The 13,604-nt window shown below is 44.0% G+C and overlaps 1 protein-coding gene across 6 annotated transcripts in view; it reads right to left on the bottom strand.

Annotated features, from left to right (window-relative positions):
* Tnr (tenascin R) overlaps positions 1-11,874 on the bottom strand; it is a 409,328-nt gene extending 397,454 nt beyond the window's left edge. For 5 of the 6 annotated variants that reach the window (XM_031386561.1, XM_031386553.1, XM_031386543.1 and 2 more), the window contains exon 1: positions 11,436-11,866. The gene's annotated coding sequence lies outside the window, so the exon portion shown is untranslated. Of the gene's footprint in view, positions 1-11,435 lie in introns of all 6 variants that reach the window. The other variant, XM_031386534.1, reaches the window with a different exon arrangement.
* Between the last annotated feature and the right edge of the window lie 1,730 nt (positions 11,875-13,604).

The raw sequence follows: 13,604 nt of genomic DNA, 5'->3' as shown, positions 1-13,604 counted from the left end.
GCTGAGGGGTTTGCAGCCCCTTAGGACGAACAACAATATGAACTAACTAGTCCCCTCAGAGCTCCCAGAGTCTCAACCACCAACCAAGGTCTGCACATGATGGGACTGATAGTTCTGGCAGCGCGTGTATAGTAGAGGATTGCAAATTTGATCATCAATGGGAGGAGAGGACCTCAGCCCTGTGAAGGTTCTGTGCCCCAGTGTGGGGGAATTCTAGGGCCAATAAGCAGGAGAAGGTGGGGTGCCAGGCATGGGGAGTGGGGAGGCAACTGGGGTGTTTTTTTGTTGTTTTTATTTGTTTCTTTGTTTTTTAGAGGGGAAACTGGGAAGGGAGAAATTTACATGTAAATAAAGAAAATATCTAATAAAAATTAAAAAAAAAAAAGAAAATCAGAAACATGTGCCTTTGTTTTCCTCCTATAAAACAGGAAGTACAATAACCCTGCAGGCAAAGGCAATGTATAGACTAGTTTGTGTTCACATAAGAAGTGCTGAAGCCTGGTGGGAATTCTTGCTAACAATGACTGTGCTCCTGAACAGTGGGCAGAGATATCTGCGGATCTAGCTGGTGATTCATGAACCCGAGGCACCATGAACATCTACCTTTAACATGTCTAGCTGCCACTCCCCAGGCAGCCTAACTCGTCACTGGCAGGGCCTACATAGACAAGTAGCTGAGCCTGACTCCAGAGTGAGATGTGAAACTTCAGATATGAAAACAGTCCTTCCCCTGGTGAGGACTCCCTTTAGCAACTTGTGACTTTAAGAACTAAGAGAGAACAGTGTGGTTCAAGACGCATGAGCAAGGTGTCATATCTTCTCTAGAACTGCTGAGTCCCGAGATATTCATGTCTTCCCAGCACACCCATATTTCAGAGTCTGAGGATGTTAAGTGGGCTTCTATGGCCCCTCTGTCTAATGTGCTCACTAGAGGCCCACAAGACCCTGCTAGAGAGCAGAGAGGCAGGGAGAGCGTAAGTACACAGAGGTCATCTGTCCATTGTCTTGGGAACCTCTAGTCACAAAGGAGGGTAATATTGGGCATCCCAACAAGGCCTGGTGACAAACGCTAAGGGAAGTCATTGTACTCTGCCTAGGGTTTGATTTTCTTCCTTCATGGTCCCTAGGAAGAGCTGCTGTCTTCCATTCTCACTACATGAAGCTGATAAAATACAAATAAGAAAAGGAGATGATGGGGATAGGAGGTGGGGACAACACATTCTTACTTTGCATTTTAATCACTCAGGCACTGTTCCTCGGACCATTTTTTAATAAGTGATAGACTGATAGTGTTTTCTACCCTACCTCCTATTTAGTTTCTACCAGGCTCCATATCAGTAGCACCTGGTCCTTCTTCCAGAATACTCTACCCTGTCCCTCCCTCAGATGGAGGGTGACCCAAGAAGAAACCATACCCCAGGTTTAGTTTCCTGCCTTCTTCATAGCCAAGTTCAGAAGAACATGAATATTTTCCTTCTCAGGGAAATGGTGCTCCAGGAAGCTATAATGTTGCCTCTAATCTTTCCAATGAGTCAGTTAGGACACTAACAGGTCTGCAAGATGAGGGTGACCCCTACTTCCACCCCTCTGCACTCTTTTGTTTGGTCAGGGAAACTGCTGCATCAGGTGTCAGTCAGCCCAGGGTCTTCTGAACAGTAACAGGATGGCTGTCTGAGCTGAAGAAGGGAGATTGATGTTCTTGTAGAAGACCTGAATTCTAGCCAGACTGTGGTAGTGCACATCTTTAATTTTAGCTCTTGGGAGGCAGGTCTCTGATTTCGAGGTCTACAGAGTAAGTTCCAGGCCAACTAGGGCTACACAGAGAAACCCTGTCTCTATAAAGCCAAAAAGTAAAAATTAATAGTAATAGCAATGATGATGATGATGATTATAATACTAATACTAATACTAATATTACTAATAATAATGATAATACTTGAGTTCTGTCCCTATCATCCATTCAGGTAACTGTAACTCCAGCCTCAGGGAATCTGACTCCCTCCTGTGGCCACTATGGGCACCTGCACTCATGTGAACACTCATACACATATACTTTAGAAAGTCAATAAACCTTATAAAGAAAGGAAAGATGGTTCAACACTGCCTGGAGGCATTTGCTCCTGAAGCCAGGTTGGGATCACATGGTGCATCTCCAGCCTGGAGGGAGAATATATGTCAAGGCAGTCTGAGCCCTTAATCGTCTCCCTTAAAATGCACCTTCGCTGCTCTAGGCATTCCCACCAACTGAGAACCCCATGGATGGAAGCCCCTCACTACCTACAGAATGTTATAAGTCTCCTTATGGAAACTGGCATCTTCTTGAACACAGTCAACAGTTCAGAGAGGCAGAAACTATTTGCCACATCCCAAGTGAGAGGAAGTGAAGGCAATTGATTTCCCCCCAGACAACTCAGGGATAGCTGGCAGAGCCAGGATGCAACTTCCTCTGTCAGCCAGGGTTTCATGGGGTTGCCACATGCCCAACACACATGGCAAGAGAGTCAGGGCCAGAGGAGGCACACAGAGCACACGGACTGCACGCCTAGGCTTTGCAATTGTATCCCATCTGGAGCTATGAGGAGCAGAAACTGGCAGCTTCCAAAGAAGATGAAAAGCAAACCTTTCTCAAATTGTTTTATTGAGAGCCAGACTTCTGACTGTTTGAAGCCGCAATTCTTCTGCCTGTCTATGCTATTTGCTGCTGTTTTTAAACAGCCCTGGATGATAAGGGGAGTGTGCCCTTGCTGGGCACCCATCTGAAGATGCTCAAGGGACCCCTCTTTCTCCCTCACCCTTCTGGTAGCTCCAGAGCCCGAGCAGCTGGCTCTTGAAAGAGTGTGGGGGTGTGCACCCTCAGCTGGAAGCAAGCGAAAGGCCCCTTGCTGATCTGCACCTAAAGTAGATACAGATGAAGTCTTTTGCTTTTATAGTGAGTTTCACCAGCATTAAACTTCATTTATATCTCTATAAATATATACGGCTTTGAGCGGGAGGCTTGACGGCTGGCTTTATAAGTTCTATCTCTCTGTGGCACAACCTGGGTCACCACGAGGGGAAATCCCCTTTATCCATGGCACTGGCCTCTACACTTTTCAACACATAGTCATTTGCAAAGCCCTCATCTGCTATTCAGGACCCTGTCCCTCTGCACAGCTGGACATCCATATCTACCAGCACAGGACAAACATAATTCTCTGGCCCTGGGGCTGCCAGCTCTTCTGCTTGCCTGCACCTTCACCCCTGTTCACAGCTGGCCAGCTATCAGAGGAGGTAAAGAGGGGGTGGTGCTGTCAGCTGACTCCCTCCCCACCTGTCCCTTGGCCGGTCACTGCTGTTGACCTTGGCATTGACACATCCACAGGAGACATTGGGAGGCACTTATACTGGACGGGCAGGCAAACCCTAGCTTATTAAAGTGTGTGTTCTACAGAAATCCGTTTAGATAAATAGTCCATCCACACCTTTGCTGGTGCTCAGCAGTGACGCGGTTTACATTACCCCATCAGGCAAGCAGCAGCTTCTCTCCCGATGCACTTGAGGAGATAAATTCAAGGTAATCTATATAAACCCAAGGCTTTGAAATTGCACACCATCAAAAAATTCAAACAATTACTAGAGCCCAGCCAGGAGGTGGCTGTTAGATGTTCTTCTTATGGAAAACATAATTATAAAGGAAGGGAAATGTTTCATAAATAAAACCCAGAATGGTAGAAGAACCTGGAGGGGGGTGGGAAAGAAGGAAGGAAGGAAGGCCAAGGCTTGAAGTCTCCAGCAGAGTAGGGCTCAAACCCCAAGTGTCTCCTTAAGCTTCAAATTAATTTCAGTCTGGTACAATTTCTCCATAATTAATTGTCAAAAGGCATCTTTCAGATATTTTTAAATATGAACCTGTTCTCTCTCTCTCTCTCTCTCTCTTTCTCTTTCTCTCTCTGTGTGTGTGTGTGTGTGTGTGTGTGTGTGTGTGTGCGCACGCGCACGTGCACGTAGAAAACACAATATAGCCCAATAGATACTCCTAAAGTCAAGGTGATGTAAAACAAGGGCGGTCTAGCCCACTAGCCCTTGAGAAGGGTATAAACTCCAGGTCAAGTCAGATAATTGTTCACTTGTTAAGATGTCAAATGCCCAGGAACTGTTCCCAGTCTGCAGGTCACATTAAATAGCAAATGATAGCATTGTTCTTAAGGAACAGGTTCCATGTCAGCCCTGTCCTAGGCACTGGTTCCTTACTTCTCACAAGAACTCCTTATAGATAACATGATAATATCTATAGCTTTGGAAGACAGATGGAGGAGATAAGGAATCTCCGACTATAATAGATTCAGTAATTGCCCAAGGTCATCATAGATCAGTATGTGGTAGAGCGGTAACTTAAAGTCAAGTTTCCAAGTCTGTGTTTCTTGCTGCCTTGTGTGTATATTTGTTTATTCACAAATACACCTACTGGTGTCTGTATGTACGTGTGTGTTTGAAGTCCAGGGGCTCTATCAATTGCTCTCCACCTTCTTCTGGAGACAAAGTCTCTCTAACTGTCTCAAAGCTTGCTTATTTGATTGTGTTGTGAGCCCCAGAGATCCTCTTGTCTTACTCCCCAGGGTGGGGTTTGCAAGCATGCCACGGTGTCCTACTTTTACACAGTGCTTTGGATCGAACTCAGATCTCCATTCTTGTACAACAAATCGTTTAAAGACTGGGCCATTTCTCCAGTTCCTGAAATGCATAGCCCAGGCTGGCCTTGGTAAAAGGCCATTTTCAGACCCAGGAGGTGAGCATGTGTTCCTATCATGCTACATGGTAAGAAAGAGATAAAAAAGATGGCACCTGGAACATTGATTCAAGGATAGGAGCAACAAGGGTGTCTAGTAGCTGACAGCAACTTCTGCCTTTACCTTATCAGCATTGACCTCCTGGTATATCCCCCATGGGCTTTTGTCCTGTGGGTTCCGTACATGTGTACCTCAGGTAAAAGAAAGCAGAGGTAAGCCACAGTCTAGAGAGGGCTATGAGCTTAGTCCATGGTTCAAGCCAGCCCTGTGCCCATTAGGCATGCAGCCTGAGGCAAGACAACCTCTCTGAACCTCTCCGCTTCCTTCGCCTCATCCATGCCTTTTCGGGGTTCAAGTCTGGGCTCTCCCCTTTTCCTTTGGCTGGGGAACAGTCTCCTTGCTGTTCTGACTCCAGGCTTGCAAGGGTTAAATAAGAGAATTACTAGGCAACATCATCAAAGTGAATCTCGCATGGAGCAACTTGAGCCTGCGAGTGGATGAACTTAAAACGGTGAGAACCAAGTGAGTTATAACACTGCAGGGCCTGGGTTAGAGCCAAGCAAACCACGAATGGTCCATAAATCATGGCTGTTATTACTAAAAGGGGGAACAAGTATGGAAGCTCTTGTACCTTAGCTGAGCAAGGCATCTGAGGCCACAATGCCTCAATTTCCTCATTTGTAAAATGGGGATAATGATGTCTATCATGACTAGCCAACTAAATGATACAGAGTATACAAGTGTTTACTAATTGTAATAATAAAAACATGTATCAAAGACATTCTCCACACCAAGTACTTGACTAACATGCATAGTTAATTCTCAATGAGTGTTGGCTAATCTTATAACTAATCAATAGAAGGATATAAGTAGCTAGGGTCCAGAAATGAAATTGTTTTTAGCTAAATTTGGATCATAGGCCAAATTCCAGCTTAGAGATTTTGTTAAGTTGCTGTCAGCTACTAGACACCCTTGTTGCTCCTATCCTTGAATGTTCCAGGTGTCTTCTTTTTTGTCTCTTTCTCACCATGTAACATGATAAGAACACATGCCCAACTCCCTCCCAGGTCTGAATAATGTCCTTTTACTGAAGCATCTACAGCCAGTTCATGGACGTGTTGTAAACCAAGTCAAATGAGCTTGGAGGTACCTTTCCCAAAAGATAAGAGTCCCTGGATGATCAGGGTAGCACCCTTCAGAAAACTGTAATGAGTCTGTGGACTCCCTTGTATGAACCTCGGAAGCTCCTCTGCCATTAGAACCTTGTTCTTAAACTACACAGCCCAAAGCTCAAATAGGAGGAATGTGCCTCTTCCTGCCTCCTAGAACCTCTCTGGGACACAGCTGGGGCACTTCAGGGGATAGAGATTTAGGATTCCAGTTCACTTAAACTGTCTCTGTCTCACATACCAGTGGTACCTAAGCATTGGAAACAGACCCAGGCCAATCATATATACTAGCTCTGTGTAGCCTCTCCAGTTTGCTTCTAGGAACTATCTGTTCAGGCTTATCATGAAAGGGAATGATTTAAACTCAGATCAGTGCTTTGATCAGAGAGGTGACCTGCCCATTGACTGGAGAATAAGACAGAAGCAAATGGACAAAACAACCTAAGTGTTCATGCACAGAAAAAATGGTGTGTGTGTGTGTGTGTTAGTGTGTTTGTATGCATATATATATATATATATATATACATACACACACACATATATATACATACATAAACATATGTGTGTGTATTGTAAAAAGTAATTCTGATGCTGATGCATGCTGGGAAAATGAATAAATTTTTAATATATATCATACTTGGAGATAGATAGTGAGGAGTCCAGAGAGATGTCTCAGTGGATAAAAAAGTACTCAGCCTGATTACCTGAGTTTGATTCTTGGAACCCACATAGAAAAGCTGTATGGGAAGAAACATCAGCACCAGTAGTCCCATCACTCCTATGGCAAGGTAGGAGGTGGAGATGAGAGAATCACAGAGACTCACAGGCCAGGTCTGCTGGAGTATGTTGTATGGCAAAACCAGAAAGAGATCCTGCCTCAAAGACAAGATGATAGGGAAAACCGACTTGCATAGTTATCTCTGACCTCTAAGTGTGTACCATAGAATGCGTGCCCCCACCCTCTCCATATACACATGATAGTAATAAATATAATAATTTTTAAGTGTGGGATACAAAAGGATAAAATTAGATGATTCCGTCTGTATGATGTGCCTAGATCAGACTTGCAATGTGGTGGTTAGCAGAGATTGGAGAAGGCAGAAATGGAAGTTATTATCAGAGTTTCAGTTTGGGGGTGATGAAATGGTGTGAATGTGTGTGCAGGTTATAGTTATACACTAAGTGAAAGCACTGTAGGCCACTAAATTGGAGTTGCCCAAAAGATAGATATATAGCCATATAGATAAATAGATAACTAACTAACTAACTAACTAACTAACTAAATGCAAATTGGGGTGAATAAAAGGATGCAAAGCAATGAGAATATAACTGTTAAGGTCTATTGGTCTATCTACCAACTGATGGACACATTACTCCCTATGGTAAAGATGTATCAGTACAGTTCTAGCCAAAAATAACATTCAAGACAAAGCTTTAATGAGCCCTGCAAGTGGTTGGAAATAGATTTGAAACAACTTTCTTTTACTCCCCCTTGCCCTGCTCTTAAGAAGATGCAATGTTACTTGGGTGGCAAATCTTGACTTTATCAGTGAAAATCAAGAGCAAGATAAAGCAATGATGACTTCTGCCAAGTCATCCACTCTAAATGCCTTTGGGGACATGATTCACATTTTCAAATTTTGCACAATCTTCTGCCTAGATTTAGGGAGTCTGCCCTTTAGCCATCTTTTAATTCTTCATACTGTGTAGCTTAGCAACTTACACTGCCCATTGTGAGATATCCTCTGCGAGAGATGACCCAGGATCCTTCCTGTAGAAGAGCTGGCTTGATGTATCCTTTGAGGAAGACGAATTCAGAAGGACAATATCTTGAAAGAAAGTGCTGCAGGAACATCTTCAAATAGAGGGATGCAGAGGGCTTAACTATCTACTGACCATGTAATGGATCTATGATCCATATAGACGAATTTTGAGCACTCTTGTATGCTGATTGATCTGGCAGAAACTGCACTTATTACAGGAGCAAGACCCCCAGAGATGGAAGCAAGTTGAATGGAGTGTCGCTGGATAGATATAAATACATGGGATCAACATATATAGTTGGTTTTAAAGCAACTCTTAAATGATGAGGATAAATGCACACACCCCACCCAGGTCTCTGTGAATGAAACTGGATTTCATGGTGTAAGAACTATCACTGTGTATGAGCTCTCTTTTTTCTCTATACTAAGTTCATGTAGATAGTCTTTCCTCAGCTCACTCTGAGAACCAGTCAGAGCAACTCATGACCAGACACCTGAAACTTAATTCCATATTTTTAAGAAGAATTTCCACCTCAGATTCCTGAGTAGTACCATCCAATCAACTCAGATTCGCTCAAAGGCAGGAACCTGCAAGGTCTTCTGGGGGTGAATATTTGGACTTAATTGTTGCCTGCCATACACACAATTGAAATGACCATTTTCTACCACCATGACAACCATCTGAGATGCAGAACATACCCCTCCCTCACCTTTCCCGCCATCCATCTAGAATCAGTAAACTTAGAACCTGAGATGTCCATATGAAAGCCCAAGATCCACAGAACACATCTACCATGTAATGCAATCAGCATTAATTATATTGCACAGTACAGCCATTTGAGCTATGATGGCAGCATTTAACAAGCAAAGGGATTGTAGAAGAAAAAAAGGTTGATTGAAAGAAGCATGCAGGAACTTTTGTATATTTTATTTGGGGTAAAGGTCAAATATTCATTTTGACACAGTTGTCAAAACTCTCTAAGCTAAGTAATTACCTTCTGTCCATGTTGTTACATGCAAATTATATCTCAATTATAAAAGGGAATGGCTACCCATGGGAGGTAGAAGATGGTCACTTATAGTGATTTACAGAGAACAAAGCAGGATGCTGGCTTTATCCTTCGCTCCATCTTTTCCCTAGCATGTCCCATTTCTCTCTGTCTCAGAAGCAGCCTAGCAGAATTTCTTTTGTTCAGTGAAGGGAAGACAGATGTGAGTATGCAGTAGCCTTCTCTCCATAATCCTGGCAGGTGTGAGAGAAGAGACTTCTGGGAAAGTAGAGGCTTTATATGTAGAGTGGGTTTGTGCCATTCCCCACCCCTTTAGGTGGTAGAAGCCCAACTGTTTCCTGATCCTTGGTCATCCTTCTCCATCCCAGGCCACAGAGGACTCAATGAAGGCAGCCCCCTGAAGGATCCCATGTCAGCAAAGTGAACAAACATTCCAAACTCATACATCTATGGCAAAGAGTTCTAGGAAAAGGGCCTCTGCCAGGCATTCTGAGGTAAAGGGAATGTGAATACTGGACATGTGACTTCAGTTCATCCTGGAGGCTGGCAGCCTAGGGACTCTTGTCATCAGCAGCACAGAGAGCTCTTCACTTGGTTTCTGGGCATCAGCAGCATGGTAAGTTGAGTGGTTGATTCTGATTCTTCCCCAAGGAGAGCCCACTGTTTCACAGTGAATTCTCTAACAAGCTTGGCTTATACATGTGACCTGCAGGGTGGCAAGTTCTCACTCTGCCACACACAAGCACTTCTGCACTAACAGGTGAGGAGATTACTACATCAGAAGTTCTGTTTCTGCTTTTGCCGCTCTCTGACCCAATACTTGTCTCTCCTGTTTAAAAAATGGACCCAATAATGTTACTGGCCACTTTTTTCAGAGAGAATCTAGGGGCATTAATCAGATAACTGTGACATCTGTAGCAAACGGCATCTTTAAGAGAGGCTCCTTTGCAAGGGCATGGCTTTTTAAGCATTCAGGGACATGTGATGCATAAGTCCGTGCACTTACTAGTACAAACTGGGGGAATGTGAGGGGAAAGGATGGAGTATGAATAAGTCAGAGTGAGCTTCTGTTCTCTAAAGTTGCACGTTTCAATCTTTTTCTACCACTACAACCTCTGATATCTCTGTCTTTCCATCTCTATAGTCTACTCTCTGCCATTCATTCTAATGACACACTGAAGTTTCTAGATCTGATGCTGATAAGCACATGGTGGGGGTGGTACAAAGGTAAGAGGTACTGTTTCTTTCAGAACCATATCTCCCACCTAAAAGTTTCCCACAAATCAAAGTAGAGAGTATTTTCTACATCTTGGAGAAAAGCCCAGAATTTTTAATTATAAACATAACACAAAACATCACAGGAAAAGGGTCTGTGTCTAACTCCACCTACCCCCACCTCATTAGGAAAAGGGTGAGCAGAACCTCAAAGGGTTAGAGACAAGAAGCTGCACATCCCTCTTGGGATACTAGCTCCCAGGAATGTTTGGTGATTGAAGAAAGACCCTAAGGCCACTTGTTGAGTAGTTTCATGCAGTAGGTTTGAGTAGAACTGGGAGACATGAGGGACAGATAGCATCTCTAAGGAAAAAAGCAAGACAGGTAGAAGTAACTCATTGAAAGTATTTAGAGAGAGGGAGATGGGGGAGGGAAGAGAACAGACAGGGAAACAGAGAGGTAGAAAGAGAGAGAGAGAGAGAAAGAGAGAGAGAGAGAGAGAGAGAGAGAGAGAGAGAGAGAGAGAGAGAGAGAGAACATGAAAAAGCAGTAGAATGCTGTAATGTCATTCTCCCATCTGTGGAGCCCCTGGAGTCCCTGGGTGGGAGTTGGAGGAGAGACTTTCACATTTCGGCCAGTCTATTTTCTCCTGACTGTCTAAGCAAGTGGAGACAAACCCTTTCCACTGGGCTGTTTGTCATTGACAATTGTCCCAGGAAATAGGGGAGAATGGACTTTTTTCCTCTTTCCAACCAAAGATTAACAGACAAGTGGATGATCTTCCCTGCCTGCTTGCAAGTGTAGTATAATTTGAGTCAGCCAGCCCTTGCTGGGCTGAGCGTTTTCCTTGAAGCGTGTAATTAGAGACCTCAGCCCCAAATTTACCCCCAGCCTGGGGCTAACCTGTTGCACCTGCCCACCAGGAAAGGAAGCAAAAGATCAGGTTAGGCTGTCAATACAGCAAGAACCCAGGTAATTCTGGGGGAAAATGGCATTTTTAAATATCGCCTCTCCAAGCTCCCTCATGGAAGCACAACTTTTAACTCTACCTCCACTCCTATCCCCCAGGCTTCTCCTGTAACACTTTCCCACCACCTATGGCTGGTTATGAAAGAGTTAATTAAGGAAAACCCAGGACTCTCTTCCCCAAACCCTCCCTCTCAGCTACATATAAAAAGGGACAGCCTCACACGGAGACTAGCACAATTACAAGCCTGCTAGCTCCGACCTCACCTGTCTTATGCAACAGTGCACACACATACATTTGCTCAGGCTCACTCCCAAGGCCAACGTCCACATCCCCTTCTAATTCGGTAGATACAGTGGTAGATACAGTTTTGCGCCTTTCTCCTTTCTTTTCTCCCTACGCAGAACCCAGCTTTCCGGGCAGCCAAAAGAGATGTAACCTTACTGCCAAATGGCTTGAAGAACAGACACGCATCTAATCGCTCTCCGTGGTGCTGAAATCTCGCTAGCAAGGAAACAAACAGAAGCGCAGTACTCCGGACTTACCCAGGTTGGGGGGTGGGTTGCCAGAGAGCAGAGAGCCGAGAGCTTCCAAGGCAGAGAATTCTTGTCTGTTCGGGTTGGAGCCAGCTGATGCGCTCACCTAGAGCGCCCACCTCTCTCCCTCTCTTCCCCTCCTCTTTTTTCTGAGAGGCAGAGAGAAGGCTTCACGAAAGAGACGAAACAGCAGCTCGTAGGTCTACCAGTAGAAGGAGAGAAGAGGCAACCAAAATAAGACCAAAAAGTCAGATGGCTTTACTCCACTCGTGGTAATTTCTTGGGTCAGGGAGGACCTCTTTCCCTGTCTCTGAGGCTGCTCCGGCTCTGTCTCTGCGTGTTGAGCCAACAGCCTTAGCACAGTCGGTTCCTGCCTCTGACGTGAATGAGATGAGGAAGCCTGGGACCGCTCTGCTGTCTCTCACAAGCTCTCTTTTCCCCTCTTACTGAAATTTCAGCAGCATATTTTTAAGCTGTTTTTTCCCAGTCTTCTACAAGTAGCCCCCTAGTGGACAGAAAAGCAACGCGTCTTTGGTGCTCTTGAACAGTCTGAGTTTAGGCACAAGAATCTCCCTGCACCCACAAACTCTTGGAGGCTGCTTTTCTGCAGAACCAAGTAGTCCCAGTCCTATTGGAGACAGAGACGTCCCTCTGGTGAGTGTATAGGAAGACAGAGGGAGAATCAGGGTCTTTTGTAGATCCTTTTCCTGTGGTTGAGGTAGGAAAACATAATATGGTATTGGAGGGGGGATTGCTATGTCTTTAGGATAAATGTTTGAAGCAAGTTCAGTTGTGAGGGTCTCAAGTGGTTTAAAGCCTCAGTAAAATCCCCAAAACGTAATTGACAACCAAGTAAGGACTAGGTATACCTACCCAGCACAATTCAAGGAGTACCTACCTAAAGAGGTAGGCTATATAGGAAGGAAGAAGACATCAACTGATTCTCCTCCACTCAACCCTGCAAGGTGGGTTTTTGAAAATCTACAAAAAAAAAAAATCAGGAAGACATAATCTGATGGTATCTCAGACAGAGACAGGATTGAACTTGTCGGTGTCCATGGAGAAAGTTGGCAGAAAAGAGGCAAAGGAAGTCTCTGTTCAGGCTTGCAAAAGCTAGCTTGCACTCACCGTTAACTGCCCAGTCAGTCACTCAGCCACCTGGAAAGTGCTTTGGAACTTGTGTCTTCAAAGTAAATCTTAGTCTTCGGCTGCCACTCGTGCACTACATATTTTGCTTCTCTGTGGCTCAGTTCCACTGTTTGTAAAGTGTGGATAATGCTGCCCCCTCCCTACTGAATAGGAATGCTGAAGGATCAGAGTAATATTCAGCTGGCAGAAAATTTAAATCCACTCTCATCCAAACCCTTTTCTTACATTTGAGTTACCCTTGACACATAATAATAGCTAACTTTATACAGCATTTGTACCAAGTGCTAAGCATTGCTACTAATCCTTACAGACAACATCTCATTTAACTCATGCATTAATCCTACAAGGCAAATGCTCAAACTGCTTCTTTTAGACTGAGGAACCGAGGCAGAAAGGGATAAAATTACTTGTCCAAGATAGCAAAGCTAGTGCAAATCAGGAGGCTGAACCATTGGCCATGGACCCTAGAGCGTCTTTCTGGAGCTAACTTTTATGCCACTTTAGATGTAATGACGTTTAAAGTAAATACAAGATAATACCTACAAGTGATCATTGCTGGTATTCTAAATAAAGTGCCTTGGTTGTTAGAGTGAATTTGCATGTGGCTGAGTTTTAAATAAAATATTTACAACTATATGTGCCAAATGAACTGTGGGGATTGCTATTGCTTTTGAAAATCTGCTAAGAAAATACATTCTCTTAGAGACTTGGGTAGTTTCACAGATACAAAACCCAGTTGTGAATCTGATGAAATTGGAAAGTACTGGATATTAGTAACAATTCAGAGGACACATTATTTAATTTCTACACCTAATGCAGATCATTGCCTGGAGCCTAATACAGTACTAGGATGGAGCCAGCAATTTGGTGAGCTGAACTCCTGCAATGCCAGCTAATGAGAACCGAGTAAGATATGGGCATTTTCTTCAGAATTTTAGTCATGAATTCCTTACCTAATATATTTGCTTTAAGAAATCTTTGGGTTAAAAGGAATGGGGAAAAGCAAAGATGGGATTTGGTGTTTTGCAA

This window comes from Mastomys coucha, unplaced genomic scaffold (assembly GCF_008632895.1).
Source record: "Mastomys coucha isolate ucsf_1 unplaced genomic scaffold, UCSF_Mcou_1 pScaffold1, whole genome shotgun sequence".
Classification (NCBI taxonomy): Eukaryota; Metazoa; Chordata; class Mammalia; order Rodentia; family Muridae; genus Mastomys; species Mastomys coucha.
The sequence above is the reverse complement of the archived record's forward strand: the minus strand, read 5'-3'. Positions and strand labels throughout refer to the sequence as shown.